At 37.3% G+C, this 16,872-nt stretch overlaps 1 protein-coding gene across 41 annotated transcripts in view; it reads left to right on the forward strand.

The window, feature by feature from the left end:
- The window catches only part of NRXN3 (neurexin 3), a 1,705,132-nt gene that overhangs the window by 1,677,187 nt on the left and 11,073 nt on the right, over nucleotides 1-16,872 (forward strand). The gene's annotated exons all lie outside the window — the stretch shown is intronic.

Below are 16,872 nucleotides of genomic sequence, written 5' to 3' on the forward strand. Positions count from 1 at the left end.
ACCATCAGTTCCATATTTAAGACCAGAGGATCAGTTCTGATGATGCTCATTCAAACTCTTGCCAACTGACATTTAATGCATTTTAAAGTTGTTAAAACCAAGAGCAGGAAATGTTACACTTGTAGTATGAAGCCTGGCTCATGAGAAAGTTCCATCCACTATTCTGGAAAAAAAATATAACTAAAATAGAACTAGCCTGCAGGACACAAAGCTACCTGTGGTGTTCCGAACTATGCTTCTCAAAAATCTTTCTTTTGTTTGGCCACCTTTATAATAGGAGCTCTCCAACAGAGAAAGAGCTGCTTACAGCTTCAGAGTACAGATGGATAATTGTTGCTGTGCAGTCTCTGAACATCTTAGATTGACAGTCCCAGAGAACCTCATATATGTGAATGTTAGCACAGTACAAAAGATGGGACAGAGCTTTCCAGAGCAGTAACAGATAGCTGTGCCCAGCACTTTCTTCTAAAAGTTGGAGATGCTGGATGGAAAATTTGTCATTGTTTACATAGCACCCACACACCCCAAAAAATCCTGACTCACTAGCTTCTGTGTTGTCATTTTTTGGTCCATGGTTCTATTGCTGCCTAATTTTCATACGGGACCCTCACAGTGGTTAGTCTGCACAGTAAGGAGTCAACTGTGACATCCTCATCCTTGAATGCTAGACTCCCCACTTTCTCAGCTCAATATTCCATGTGTCCAAAGTAATACTGTTAGTATCCTACATTATTCCAGGATCTTGTCATGCCACTTCAAGAAACAAATTATCACTGCTTTCTAAGACTTACCAAGCTAGGGGTGTTATAAAGTATGTATGCAATTGACTTTTGACTTTTGATTCTTATGTTGAAAGGCAACATAAAAAATAAGCTTCCATTAATGTAATGGTAGTGTTAGGAAGACAGTATCTACAGTCCATTCAAAGTATTCTGAAAATTATAGTACTGATTTTGGAACAGTTTTGATTCCATTGGCCATAGCGCTTACCTTAAGTCATTTTTTTTTAAACCATCTTATCCATTTCATATGTTTTACAGGCACTAAAATGGGGCACAGAGACTAAGTCACTTAGTTGAGTTAACCAATAAGTAAAATTGCCTTCATATTCTGCTTCCTAATGTTGTATCTTCTCTAGCAAGTTCAAGAGAGAGCTTACTTTCTGGAAGATTTGCTTGTTAGTAGGATGTATAACCTGTGGGAAAAGACCCAGCAGCATCCACTTTTACTTATCTCCTTGCCTTCTCTGAAAACACATTGAACAGAAATATCCCCATCTCTTTCTCCATCGTGGGTTTTTCCTTTGGGCCACAAATAGTGAACGCCACTGCTTTACAAAGTTATTCTTTTCACCACTAATAGTTCTTTGATGTCATTTTTTGTACAAGTGTCAAAGTTTTTCTCTAGAGGCTTCCACACAGTTAAGTTCTTGCTTTTGGATTCTTTCTAAACCAAATAAATAAATCTTCAAGACTGCAGGTTAATCAAATGCCTTCAAACATGAAGGCTGTTTAGGAGCTAAGCTGCGCAGACATTTTCCAACATTTAAACTCTTCGTGCAGCATCTTCCTATCTCAATTTGTACCCGTTAGCCAGTTCCAGAGGACATATTGGGAATTACCTTTTATTTTCAATATTTATATTTGTCTTATAGATATTTCTCCTTTCAAGTAGGACAAAGTGGTAATGACCTGCCTGTATCAAAAAATTCTACCTAGTAATCCAAGATAAGCAGTGTGTTCCTAGTGAGTTGCTTACATAAAAGCCAATATATTTTGTACTGAATAGTATAGTGTTAAAAACTCAGCTTTTTGAGGGACCCAAGCAAGCCTAACCTACATGATTTTACAAAGACAATACTTAAAAGTCATAAAGTACTAAGTCGCAACTTTCAGACTTAAGACTCATAAACGTTTTAATTTTTTATCCCTTAAAAATGTTATTTTTTGGCTAACAGCATTGAAATAAACGTTACTATAGATTAATACTATGAAACAGGAACAAAATTGATGAGCAGACATTCTCACAGGGAAGGACTGTGTGTGAACACATTAAACTTATGCATAAAAGTGGAGACTGTAAGTGGGTTCCAGGGTTTCCCCATGCTGACTTTTTAAATTAAATGTGGCACTATTGCTAAAAATAAAATTTAGCGTTTCTCAAATTTTTTTTAGATAGATACCTCATATGGTACTCATAAGTAGTGTGAAAACTTAAGTAGTATATCCATTAAAGCAGCACAAGCAATATGTCAGCACCTTTTCACTATTACCACGGAGAAATAGTGTTGGAGACCGTATTGAAAATGACTGTAGTCTGGCTGAGGAGATATTAAGTGACCAGATGGCCTCTGGCACTTCTGTTTTCAAAGCTGCCTATAGTGCCTTTCTCACTTTGTGACACCAAGCTGCTGCCATGCTAGTGTCCTGTCCACCCTCGAACACCATGCCACTCAGACATGGTGGGATTCGTGTTTCTGAAGGGGCACAGTAGGAAGCTCATTCTTGGGCCTTCTGGCCTGCCTGAGACTGTGCTAGCAATACAGTCTCATTGTGTACAAAAGAAGCCATTTTTCTTAACACCTTTGAGCCATTAATGAAACCTACCAGTTAGAGGTGGTCAAAAGACAAAATTACAACAAATTTAGCTTAAAGATGTATTGGTTTTACTTGCAATTGTAGAATTGGGCAACACCTTGTTCTATAAAATAGTACGTTCTGATGAGCTGGGCAAGGTGTTGTCTGACTTTATGGACAGAAAAGGACTGAAGAAAGCAGAAACAAAATGAGAAGTAGACGGGTTGTTTCAACATTTCCTTCTTTCTAGGCTTTAAGCAGAGGGGACTTTCTTATGCTGGATCAGGTAAAGGGCCCCTTCTGCTTGGTTGCTATGAATCTCCTGTTTAAAAAGAAAACAAAAACACCACACAAAAAAACCTGGCCCATTATGGTTTGGTCTGGTTTGCTGAGGCCTAGGGCCAGAGTCTAGTCTAAAACAATGGCCTCCCCTAAACTCGAACAGGGTTACATTGTAGAATAACATAACAGGAAATGAAAAGAGAAATGTGATGCTCTTCAACAATTGGTTTATGGGGCTTTTAAAAAAGTGTGTATAGAGTCAATGATGAATTAAGATGCGGTATGAAAGAAAATGACGCAGGACAGATATTAAGAGATCATTTGTTCAGTTTTAAAATCAGATTATTAGTATTGCTGTTGAGTCATTTCAGTTCCTTATGTATTCTGGTTATTAATCCCTTGTTAAATGAATAGTAGACAATATTTTCTCCCACTTTTTGGTTGTCTCTTCACTTTGTAGATTGTTTCCTTTAGTGTGCAGAAGGTTTTTAACTTGATGTAATCATGTGTCTATTTTTGCTTTTGTTGCTTATGCTTTTAAGGTCTTATCCTCCCAAAAATCTTTGCCCATACCAATGTCTTATAGCATTTCCCCAATGTTTTCTTCTAGTAGTTGCAGAAAGCACTTGTAATTTAACAGCTCAGCAAGGGAATCAAATCATTCAGACCAACTGAAGCTTTCAAAATGTTACTGCTTGAATGGGCAGAATATCCAAAAACATTTATTGTGTGATCCTAAAATCTACATATTAGAAACTGATAGAAAACTTCTGATGTATCAGTAAGATGATAATTACCCTTGTAACACTTCTGGAAGCATGTATGTATGTATGTATGTATCTATTTAAATGAATGCTTGTATATCTAGCGTCTCTTTCAATTGACTCAATACCCGAGGAATTTTATCTCCATTTTACAAATAAGAGAGATTATGACTTATTTCAGGTCACGGAAGCTGGATCACAGCTGGAACTTTGGTCCAGTTGGGTCTAGAAATTCAATTTTCTTTTTACTTTCATGACTAAGGACCACTCTATAACTCTGAGGTAAAGAAGAGCAAACATAATGAAGTTATTTAGAGTAGTGTTTCTAAATCTAATTTTGCACGAGTCCCTTGGGGAACTTTTAAAACATGTAGATAACCAGGCACTTCCTGCTGTCCTTTTTCCACTGCCCCTAGCAGAGAGACTTAGTATGTCTGGCTTAGGTAACCTGGGATTGTGCAAAAAAGTAAATCTTCAGAGTCCCTCTGAATATCAATTCTCATTATGCAATTATGACTCCTAAGGCTTAAAAGTATGAAATAAATCTGTAGAGATCTTAGGATCTCCTGTGGAAGTTGTTCTTGTGCCTAAAGATTAGCTTGTTTGTAAGTTCCCATACTCAGTGAGAACTGAATATTTTAAAAAACTGGTGAAGGGTGGCACTGTATTTTAACATAAAACGTGCAGGACTAGATACAGTCACGGCCATTCAATTTTTTAAGTTGTATATCTTTGGGTAAGTTACTTAGCTTATTTCAGCCCAGATTTACTGCTATGTAAGGTGTAATTATAATTATTGAGTAAAATAAACTAAAGTATTTAACACGATGTCTGGCAGAGACTAAGTTTTTAATACTCTTAAAAACATCTTCTGGAGGTAGGCTTCTAGTTAATTAGTGTTTTAATTATGTAATTATAATTTATGTTTCCTTTCTCTGTCCTCATATTTGCTAGGAAAACACTATGTCAACCATTTGATCATACTCATTTGTTTCTAAGCATATATCTTAACTAATCTAGAGACCCATATTCATTGAGCTTTTGGAATGACTAGAAAATTTCTCAAAGCTTCCTCCCTTATCTACAGTTTAGTTTACAAAAATTAAATAAGCTTATGATGTGTGTCTCATCCACCCAAGTACATCTGCAGGGCTCCTCTATTGTAAATCAGCTGCCTAAGGCTCAGGTTAGACACAGTCAAAGCCCTGTATATTTAGGGTACATAATCTTGATGTCAAGTGCTGGAGTCTTGGGCAAACTTTTCATCTTTTTATGTAAAACTGATTTCCATTAAGTATGAAAACACCTTGGTGGTATTGATTTTATGAACCCTGTACATTCCTTGCAATGAAGACAGATTTTAGGGTAAAAGAGGATGTTTGCAAGAAACAGCGAGTTTTATCGTAAGAGAACTTACCGGCCCTATAGAGAGGAGAAAACAGGTTGGAATGTCCGGCTGCTACCACGCAATGGGATCCCAGCACAAAGAAAACAGTCAAAATTATGTTCATTACGACAGAGCAAATGAGCTTTTGGGGATAACAGAAGCAAAATAAACCTTTTTGAATAATTTATTATTCTATAAACACAATCATAAAGCGTAATGGTATCAGTTCAGGACAAAGGTCCCACTGCTCCTGTGTTCTACGTCAGTGGCTGCAGGGCCACAGCAGGCAGAGATAACCAAGCACGCTTTCACTGCCCTGATCACCATTCCCCCATTAATAATTTGCTTGGCCCGTTCCTTCCTACTGCCTGAAGAAAATCAATGTTTGGCAGCTCTAGGTTGAATTACTGTTTATTTTATCTTTAGCCTACACAACTGCAAAAGGAAAGCCTGAGTTTTGCAATGCATATTCCAATACCTGTTTAGGGAAGTGAGAACGAGTCAGATAGTGATGTATTTTTTCAGAGAGTTTCTTAAGCCATCTGTGGATAAGAAGGTCCAATTTGCATTGGAACTGCTAACTAGGACTCAGGGAAATCCCATCTGGTTTAGAGAAAAGTAAATGAAAATAAAACAGAATTGTGAATGCAATGCTTCAATAATTAGTTTGCAAAACATGTATCCACTGCCTTGTGTGGGCAAAGCACCATATTAGGAACTATAGAGGACTGCAAGAAAAACAGAAAAACAGAGGGGGCTCCTTTTGCAAGGTATTCGTGGCTATTCCAGGCATCCTTTCTTCTTTCAGCAGTGATCTCCTGAGTTATTACTATGTGCCTGGCGCTGTTCTGTGGACTGCGGACAAAGACAAAGTCTCTGCTCTCTTGGAGCTTATTATATTCCAGTGAAGTGGGGGAGGACTAAATGTAAATACATGGGCAAAAGTCAGCTAATAAATACTGTGCAGAGAATCATGAGGAGTTGATGTTCAGTTAGTGAGCAGGCTGGTTCGTTACTAGGGAAGATGTGAAGGGCCTCTGAGAAGTAAAATTGTAGCAGAGACCTAAATAACGAGAAAGAGCTAGCCATGCACTGAGCAAGGCAAGGGGTGTTCCTGGAAGGGAAGCCAGAGAGTATGGCCAGAGCCCGAGATATCCTGGGTCTGGTGAGTCATAGATGAGACTGGAGTACTGGAATAGGCAGCTAGCAGGTCACAGTGGACTTTCCCAGTGAGTCAGGGATTTTGATTTGGGGAAACCTTTGAGGATTTTAAAGAGGAAAGTGACTTGATCTGATTTTTATTGGATACTTTAAGAAATAAATTTTGTTTTGTATACTTAAGGAATACAACATGATTCTATGAGATATATATATATAGTAAAATAGTCACCATAGAGAAACAAATTAACATATCTATCATCTCACATAGTTATACATTTTCCCCTTGTGTCAAGAGTAGCCATAATCTGATTTAGCAAAAATCATGAATACAATACACTATTACTAACTACAGTCCTCTGCACATTCGATCTTTAGACTTGTTCATCCTAAACACCTGTTACTTGGTATTCTTTCACCTACATGTCATTTCCTCTCCCACCTCTAGTAACCACTGTTTTATTCTCTATCTCTGTGGGCATTAGACATTGTTTTTTTAGATTCCACGTATAAATGAGATCATGTAATATCTTTCTTTCTATGCCTGGCTTATTTCTCTTAGCATAAAACCCTCCAAGTTATGTATATTGTAGCAAATGGCAGGATCTCCTTATTTAAGGCTGAATAATATTCCACTTAATATTTTATAATGTGTTCATCCCTTGACAGATACTTCGATCGCTTTCTATCTTGGCTAATGTGAATATAGGTCGGGTTTGGTTCCAAACCATTTCAACAAAGTGAATATTACAATAAAGCAAGTCACATGAATTTCTTTGTTTCCCAGTGCATATAAAAGTATGTTTACACCATACTGTCGTTTGTTATATGTGAAATAGCACTATATCTTTTAAAAAAAATACTTTGATAAAAAACACTTTACTGCTAACAAAAATGCTAGTGATCAACAGTATTCAGCGAATGTTTTTGCTGGTAGAGGGTCCCGTCTTGATGTTGATGGCTGCTGACAGATCAGGATGTGGGTGCTGAAGGTTGGGGTGGCTGTGGTAACTTCCTAAGACAAAAATGATGTTTGCTGCACTGACTGATTTTTCTTGTCACAAGAGATTTCTCTGTAGCATACAATGCTGTTTCATAGCATTTTAATCAGAGTACAACCTCTTTCAAAATTGGAGTCAGTCCTCTCAAACGGTGCCTCTGCTTTATCAATTAAGTTTATGTGATATTAATATTTAAATATTTTGTCATTTCAACAGTGTTCACAGCATCTTCACCAGGAGATTACTTCTTACGAAGTCATTTTACTAATCCATAAGAAGCAACTCCTTAACCATTAAAGATTTTTAAGAAAAATTAATTTTAAGAGTTTTGGGGTTATAGGTGGTTTTTGGTTGCATGGATAAGTTCTGTAGTGGTGATTCTGAGATTTTAGTGCACCCATCACCTGAGCAGTGTACATTGTACCCAATATATCGTCTTTTATCCCTTGCCCCTCTCCCAACCTTCAAGTCCCCAAAGACCATTATATCATTCTTGTACCTTTGTGTCCTCATAGCTTATCTCCCACCTATAAGAGAGAGCATACAATATTTACTTTTCCATTCCTGAGTTACTTCACTTAGTATAAATGGCCTCGCACTCCATTCAAGTTGCTGCAAAAGACATTATTTTGTTCCCTTTTATGGCTGAATAGTATTCCATGGTGGATATATATACCACTATTAAAGTTTTATCATAACATTACAGCAATTCAGTCACATCTTCAGGTCTTACTTCTAATTATCTTGCTATTTCCACCATATCTTCAGTTACTTCCTCCACTGGTCTTAAACCCCTCAAAACTCTCCATGAGGGTTTGCATTAAACTTCCTCCCACCTCCTGCTAATGTTGATATTTTGACTTCTCTCATGAATCACAAATGTTCTTAATGGTATCTAGAATGGTGGATCCTTCTAACAATTTTTTCAATTTATTTTTCCCAGATCCATTAGAAGAATCACTATCTATGGCAGCTATTGCCTTACAAAACGTGTTTCTTAAATAAGACGTTAAAGTCAAAATTGCTTTTTGATCCATGCACAGCAGAATGGATGTTGTGTTAGCAGGCATGAAAACAATGTTAGTCTCCTTGTATATCTCCATCAGAGCTCTTGGATGACCAGGTGCACTGTCAATGAGCAGTACTATTTTGAAAGGAATCTTTTATTCCGAGCACTACGTCTCAACAATGGACTTAAAATATTTAGTAAACCATGCTGTAAACAACTGTCATCTAGGCTTTGCTAGTCCACTTAAAGACTACAGGCAGAGTACATTTAGCATAATTCTTAAGAACCCTAGGATTTTTGAAGTGGCAAATAAGTATTGACTTTAAGTCACCAGCTACATTAGCCCTTAACTGGAGAATCTGCCTGTTCTTTGAAGCTTTGAAGCCAAGCACTGACTCCTCTTCTCTAGCTATGGAAGTCCTAGATGGCATCTTTTTCCAATATAAGACCATTTTGTCTACATTAAAAACCTGTTGTTTCGTGTAGCCACTTTCATCAGTTATCTTAGCTAGATTTTCTGGATAACTTGCTGCAGCTTCTACATTAGAACTCGCTGCTTCATTTTGTGCTTTTATGTTATGAAGATGGCTTTTTTTTTTTCTTAAACCTCATGAACAAACCTCTGGTAGCTTCCAGTTTTTCTTCTGTAGCTTCCTCACCTGCCTCAGCCTTCATAGACTTGAAGAGTTAGGGCCTTTCTCTGAATTAGGGTTTGGTTAACAGGAATGTTGTGGCTAGTTTGATCTTCTATCTAGACCACTAAAATATTTTCCATATCAGCAATAAGGCTGTTTTACTTTCTTATCATTCGGGTATTTACTGGAACAACGATTTTAATCTCTTTCAAGAACTTTTCCTTTGCATTCACAACTCAGCCAACTGTTTGGCCCAAAAGGCCTAGTTTTTGGCCTATTTCAGCTTTCAACATGCCTTCCTCACTAAGCTCAATCATTTCTAGCTTTACAGTGAGAGGTGGGTGACTCTTTCTTTCACTTGAACACTTAGAGGCCACTGTAGTGTTATTAATTTGTCTAATTTCTATATTGCTGTGTCTCAGGAAATAGGGAGATGGGGGTGGGGGGGTGGAGAGAGACAGAGAGAGAGACAGAGAGAGACCGACCCAGAGAGACAGAGAGACAGACAGAGTGAGACAGAGAGACAGACAGAGTGAGACAGAGAGACAGAGACGGAGAAAGAGACGGAGAGAGAGAGAGATGGAGAGAGAGACGGAGAGAGACAGAGAGAGAGAGAGAGATAGAGACAGACAGACAGATAGAGACAGACAGGGAGAGAGATGGAGGAAGGGCAGGTTGGTGAAGAAGAACACAGACAATATTAAGTTCACTATCTTATGAGTGTGGTTCATGGCACCCCAAAATAGTTATAATAGTAACATCAAAGATCACAGATCACCATGACAGATACAGTAAGAAAAAAAGTAGAAATGTGAGAATTACCAAAATGTAACACAGAGTTGCAAAGTGAGCACAGGCAGGTAGAAAAATGGTGCCAATAGAGTTCCTGGATGCCGATTTGCCAGAAACCTTCAATTTATTAAAAATGTATCTGTGAAGCACAGTAAAGCAAAGCACAATAAAACAAGATATACCTGTATTTGTTTTTAAATATAAAAAAATTTGCTTTAATGCTGAACAAAAATGTCCCATGTAAAAAATTCATGTGCTATCTGTTCCCAAACTCAGTTTCCACACCTAATTACAGTAAATAGAAAGGAGAGAAAAACCAAACTTTCAAGCTGGAAAGGAGAACCCAGGACAGCCTTAAACGCAACACTTAGAATAGTATTTCTGTGTGCCCAATCTACAGCAAACTTTCAGACTTAAGAAGGAAGAGAGAATGGATAAAACGTTACAAAAGACAGTATTACATTTTAAAAATTGGTAAGATAGTAGAATGTTTAGATCTGGAAGGACTTTAAATTAATCTTTTTTCCTTACATTCAGATAAGCTTTAATGTGTACTAAATTCTATCCCAAAATCTCTATTCTTTGTGACCCTACTGTACCCTACAAAGATTTTTGTTGACTCAATACTCCACTGCACTTAATTTGTTTTTTAGTCTCAGCTGGACCTGAAACAACTTTGGGAAAGGGATAGTGTCTTCTTGCTTACTTTTATTTTTCCTACCAACTAGAATACTAATCATCATTCAAATGTTTATTGAATGAATTAATGGATAAGCAAATGAATTGATATAATTAGTTACTTTATATTTTACCCCCCACACTAGCCTTTAGCTTTAAAGTTGTGGTGACTACAATGTCTAGTCACTTAACCTCACAGGGTAGATTTGCTCAACTAATAAGATTTTGAATGAGAAAGTGCTTAAAAATTCTAAAAGTGCTTCTCTAATGTTTGTTACTATTGTGTTCAAAGACTGTTAGCTACCAAATGAAGGTTTCATATTCAACGGAGGAGGCTGAATCCCAGACAATTACAATTGAGGCCCAGGCTACTCCAAGTGTGATCTTTGGAGTATCTGACTCAGCAAACAAACAAGAATCACCTCAACCCAAAACCCTAACCCAAATAGCCATCATTACTACTTCCTTCCAATCTCCATCTCCACACCCTCCAATAATGATGAATTCTTAAAGCTTGAATACATCTTTTAATTTTAAATTTGGGTTATTTCTGCATGTAATTTTACAGTTATTTTATTTCACTCTTGTGAGTTGGAGTTAAGCTCTGAAAACGTCTTATTTTGATGTCTTTCCATAAGATTGTGTTACTTTTTTGGCAAGAGAACAGATCTGGAGTTGAGCTCCTGCCCTCTACCAAACTGTGAGATATTTGAGACAAGTCACTTGTCCCCCATGCCAACCCCTGGGGCCTCACTTTTCTTATTCAAAAAGATCAAAGATTTTGTCCTAACTCATGAAATCATGAGCATTACATGTAAAATTACCTTAGAAACTATAAAATATTCATTTCAAATGCATCAAGATGTTATTAGCTATATTTTATGAGCTCAGCACTCCTTGATGGTCCTGAAGAGACCAAAGGGGCTGAGGCCAAGGGGAGAATTCTCCTTAAATCTCTTGGAAACAACCTGACAGACCTTGGAATTGTGTAGTAAGATGAGGGCATAAAGGAACAGAGGGTCAAGGTAGTATCTTAGCTCCTTTCTCCCAAAGTGTTGATACTGGTTAAGATACACAAAAGGGAAAACCCACCTAAGAAACTGCCAGGAATTCTTTTTTTTTTTTTCATTTTGTTTTAATGCTAATTTAATAATCATGTCTTAGTGTAACTAAGCTTTTCTTCATCAAGAACATTATAAGCTCATTGATGCACAGGCTAAATCTTTATGCTTATTTGGTGCTTTTTAATCTGTCTAGCACAGAATAGGGCACAACACAGGTCTTCAGTGTGCCTTTGTTGAATTGAAATACAAAAAAAAGCACATCTTTCAATACTTGAAGCTCATTTTTATAAAGTATATGTGTGTAGTAGGGAATTCTAAAAACTATTTTTTGCTGGTACTAGTTTATTTAATCAAGAGGAAATATCTTCATAAAGTGAAACAACCAGAAAGGACAGTGCAAATGGCCCTCAAAGCTTGAGCTTAGCAACTGCTCCCCTGTTCTTAGTCTTGCCACTGTGTGGAATTTAGGACTTATATATGCAGATAGTTTGTTACTTGCAAACCATTAGACCAAGCTTGTCCAACCCACAGCACACAGGGCGCATGCAGCCCAGGACAGCTTTGAGTGTGGCCCAACACAAATTTGTAAACTTTCTTAAAACACTGAGTTTTTGCAATGTTTTTTGGCCTCATAAGCTATTGTTAGTGTTAGTGTTTTTTATGTGTGGCCCAAGACAATTCTTCTTCCACTGTGGCCCAGGGAAGCCAAAAGATTGAACACCTCTGCATTAGACCCTTTTAATACTATTATAGGTAATACATTTTACAACATAAAAAAATCATCTGTGTACCAGTCAGAAATGAAGGTTTTGTATGAAACATTTTCATTCTTTAGTATCAACAGTCCAAGATTCTCCTGACTTTATTTCTCCAGCCCTGGCCCCTCACCTCACCATCTCTTAGCTGGCCCCAGATATGGCCCAGGTGTTTTAATCTTCTGGGTGATCTGATCCAGCTTCTTGACTTTAAATGGCATCTATATGATGATAATTTTCAGTTTAAGCCTCCCTTCAGAATTCCAGTTTCTCAAATCCATCTGGCTATTCAACCTTTCCACTTTGATATTTAAGAGACACTTTGGGTTCAGAAGAGCTAAAACAGAACTTTGGATTCCCCAAACTTGCATGTCCTCAAAATTTTCTCATCTCTTAAATTTGATTCAGGTGTACAAACTCCACATTTGTCATCATTCTTGGGCCCCTGTCCCAACTCTCTTCCCTACACCCAGTCAAGAAGTCCTGTTGACTCTGCCTCGACAACAAATTGCTCACACATTTCTTTCGCTCCAGCTACCCATGCTGTAGTGTAAGTCACCATCATTTTTTGCTTGAATTCTGCAACGGCTTCCCAATTGATCTCCCCAATTCTACTTTTGCTTCCCAAAAGTCCATTCTCCATACCAAAGCCAAAGTAATCTTTAAGAAGTATACATCTAACCAAAACACTTCTTCACAGCAAAGAAAACAATCAATACAATGAAAAGGTAGCCCACAGGTTGAGGAAAACATATTTGCAAACCATATATCTAGTAAGGGGCTAACTTCCAAAATTTATAAACAACTCATACAGCTCAATAACAAGAAAACTTATAACCCGATTTTAAAAATAGACAAAGGAACCCGAATAGATATTCCTCTAAAGGAAACAAAAATGGCCAACATGTATGTGAAAAGATGCTTAACATAACTAATCATCAGGGACATGCCAATTAAAATCACCATGAGATATCACCTCATACATGGTAGGGTAGGTATTATCAAAAAGACAAGGGACAACATGTGTCGATGAGAGTGTGGAGAAAAGGGAACCGTTCTACACTGTGGGTGGGAATTTGGATTAGTCCAGCCATTACAGAAAACAGTATGGAAGTTCCTAAATTAAAAATGGAATTGCCATATAACCCAGCAATGCCTTTTCTGAGTATATACCCAAGGGAAAGGAAATTACCATCTTGTAGAGATATCTGCACTCCATGTTCATTGCAGCATTACTGTACCGTATTATGAAATGGGTTCCTTCACCCCTTTTCTGAGCACCCTCCATGTCTACGGAAGAAGTTATGAGGAACAAAGGTATATGCAGGGCTCGTTTTGTAATGCTGACAACAGCAATCCTCACATCCAGACTTCCATGTCCATGTACAGGGTTCTCTACTTTCGTTCTAAGTCAAACTGTGATTCAGAAATGAGCCATCCATTCTCCCAGAATTCCTCCATTCACCCCACAGACACAAAAATCAAATCTATGAAAATGTTTTTGTATATTTCATAGGAGAAACAGATGTGGAGGCTTAACTCATGTATCCAATGCCAAAAGTCTTCAAAATCTTCATTAGGTATTTGTTATTCCAACTTCTTTCTCAGCCCTCCCGGTTTGTAATTTTTTAAATCTTTACCCAGTGTTGCACGAAGACTGTTGAGATGGTTCCCTCTGCCTTCCTCTCTCTAGTATTCTCCCTGAGAAGTTTAAAATATATAATGTTATGCAAATTAATTCACTGGGGCCTTCCTCTTGGGCCTCACCTCTATACACTGAAGACAATGCTTTCTAGCAAGGAGGACCCATGCTTCCAGAGAGGAGGGTTTGCAACTGGAATAACTTGAGTATGTCTTTGGGATTCTTGAGCTCAACCCCAAGCAGTTCAGAAACATTTCTTTGAAACAAGTTCCCAAGATGAATTCTGACAACTGTAATGTCACATTTGGCATTTTAAAAATTTTGATTTTACATTTAGACAGAGCTATTAGGACATGGTGGGATAAAAATGGTAGTATCAAAATATACTGTTTCAAATCAAATTATTGTATTATTTGTTCTCAATGACAGACATAACCCAAACACATTCTTAGTACCCAGAATAAAGGCACAGCCATGAAATCCGGCAGTTATTAATAAAAACCTAGTGTAGATAGCTAATGAAAGACGAAAATGAAGCTGTGACATGATTATGAACTGCTATTAGCAAGCAATGTCATTTTGTATCTTAGAGACCAAACAAGGTTTGTGTATGTGAACTAACGGTTGACTTATATGGTAAAGATATACATGCATTATATTCAGGCTATGTTGGCTTCATTTGAAACTACAGCTTCCATGGGTTTAAAAAATACACATATGATTTGCCAAGTGACAACTCTAAATTTTCGTATATTCAATTGTTCATACCAGTGATTTCTAGAATGTAAGTGGTGTCCTACTTGTAAGAGTTTTAAAACAGGCAATTTTGGAATGGTAAATTACTCAGTAGAAGCCTTAGAGAACCCAAATTGCTGATGTATCTTTTTCAAAATGCCTCTCATTATCCAGGAGAATGTGTGTATTGGAAGTATCTTATTCTTTAAGTCTCACACTTAGACCGGTTATGTTTCCTACTTTTAAAAATTGTAGAACTTTATTCTACAGATGTCATTTGATGCCTTTTGAGACTGACCATATATGCATTTATACAATCTTAATTCAATGTTAAAAGTATAATTAGTCCAAAAAAATCAACTAAATGGCAACAAGGGTTTTTCTTTTTCTATATTATTAAATTTTTTTCCTCCATCTAAAACTTTCCAGCTGCTCTTTGTGAAGTTCCCAGAATAATGATTAACATTATTAAACCAGAGACTAAAAATCTTGGTACGGACTGACCCATGGGGACACATTGCTATAATTATTTTAAAGTAAAATAATAAAAGGGGCGTCCCATAGCGGGCAAAAGTTGGACTCATCCTCAAAATTTACTCTATTTGTCAAAGTCCCCTAAAAGAGTTCTTAGGAGTGGTTGGAATTGGTTGTCAGAACCAGGTGCTCTCAAGTGTCTTGCCTTTGTGGTTCGCCTACCTGGGTTTCCCAGTCCTTGGTTGAACATTAATGTTCTCAACGAGATATAATACTGAATATAACTCTAGTGATCTCTTCCAGTGGAGGCTGAGGCCATTTCTAAAAATTCCTTCCCTCTGTTTCTTCTACAGTATCTTCCTCTCCGTGTGCATACATGTGAGAGGCATAGTTTTCCCCAGCATACTTCAGATAAACCTTATTGGCATAGTTTTCCTCAAAGCACTTCCAATAAACTTTATTCCTTTCATGATTGTCCTGTAGTTTACAGACACTGATATTGTACTCTTTGGAGTGGAGAGGGGTTTTGCCATTCTTACAAAAAAAAAAAAAATTGGCTATTCCTCCATTTATCAGGCTCATTTTATTAACATTCTACTGTCATCATTGTGCCCTGTCACTTTGACTAAGCCCAAGAACCCTCCCACAGAGCAATGTTAATTATAACCCCTCTATGCCTTGTAAAATATGCCTTCTAAAGGCTATGAATAAATTTGGGATACATTTCCTGAAGCAGAACTCATGAACCCATATGTATTTTGATTCCAATTCCTGTCAATACAGGTTCTAGTTCAACTCCCAACACACACACAGACACACACAGACACACACACACACACACACACACACCTCTCACATGCTTTCCTTCTAGTTGGCAGGAAGCCTTCAGATGTCCTTCACCCCTACTGGAAAGGCATGAAACAAAACCCAGTACCTTCCTCCTACCCCTAAACTGGTTTTGTCTTGCTGCCCCTAATCCTAGCTTGCTGTTCTGTTTTTTCTATTTTCCCCTAAATGCAACTTACTTTAAGCATGTGTTAACTGGATTAACATTCCTACAATTGAAGGATAGTATATGATAACCCATTTGTCAGTCTAGCTACTTTCTTCTCTTTTAAATGTCTACTTACGACGTACATCCAGACTGCACGCCCTTTTTATTTTTTCAAAGCAAAGCCAAAAATAAAGAAAATGTAAAATTAGTTTTTAAAGAAAATGCACAATCTGTTTTTAATTTTGGCTATCACGAAAAGGGGAATTAACCAGCCAAAAAAGCAAAGCAAAAAAAACGTGTCCCCTGACTGCTCTGTCTGTGCCTTTCAAGCCTGTGCGTCTGGTTGTTCATCTCTGAAAGTGTGTGAAATACTTTTTTCTTTAAACTTTTTGTTTTTTTCTCCCTTCTTGTTTGGGAATTAAGTGCTTTTTATATTATATATATCTATATATATATATCAATGTGTTTCTTTTAATTGCTAGATCTTTATCTTAGATTTGATTTTATCTAAAATTATGAGAAAAAAAGTTATGAATTGTTTTCTGCAATTTTTCCCCACTCCCTCTTTAAATGTGGAACAACTTCAGCTGCAGAATCCTCACATCCACATCTTTCAAATTAGCCTGGTCTTATTGCCAATTGCGTGCAACATGGGTGGCATAAGGAAGACGGATGATGTCGTTTGGAAAATGCCATTTCTCTATAGAGAAGTAATTAGCAACCCAGTGCGTGGGCCCCCTGCTTAGTAGTGCGTCTCAATCACCTCTGTAGATTTCTGAACCTCCCCCACTCTAGATGGGGCTGTGTGGCTGCCGATGAAGTTGTTCAACTTGAATGCATAAATCTAGTCTTCTTGTTTTTGCTTTAAACTTTTTGATCATGACTACTAGTATTTTATGTATTTTGGCTATTTTTAGTAGGAAAAA

The sequence above is a fragment of the Gorilla gorilla genome, chromosome 15, assembly GCF_029281585.2.
Source record: "Gorilla gorilla gorilla isolate KB3781 chromosome 15, NHGRI_mGorGor1-v2.1_pri, whole genome shotgun sequence".
In the NCBI taxonomy this organism is placed as follows: Eukaryota; Metazoa; Chordata; class Mammalia; order Primates; family Hominidae; genus Gorilla; species Gorilla gorilla.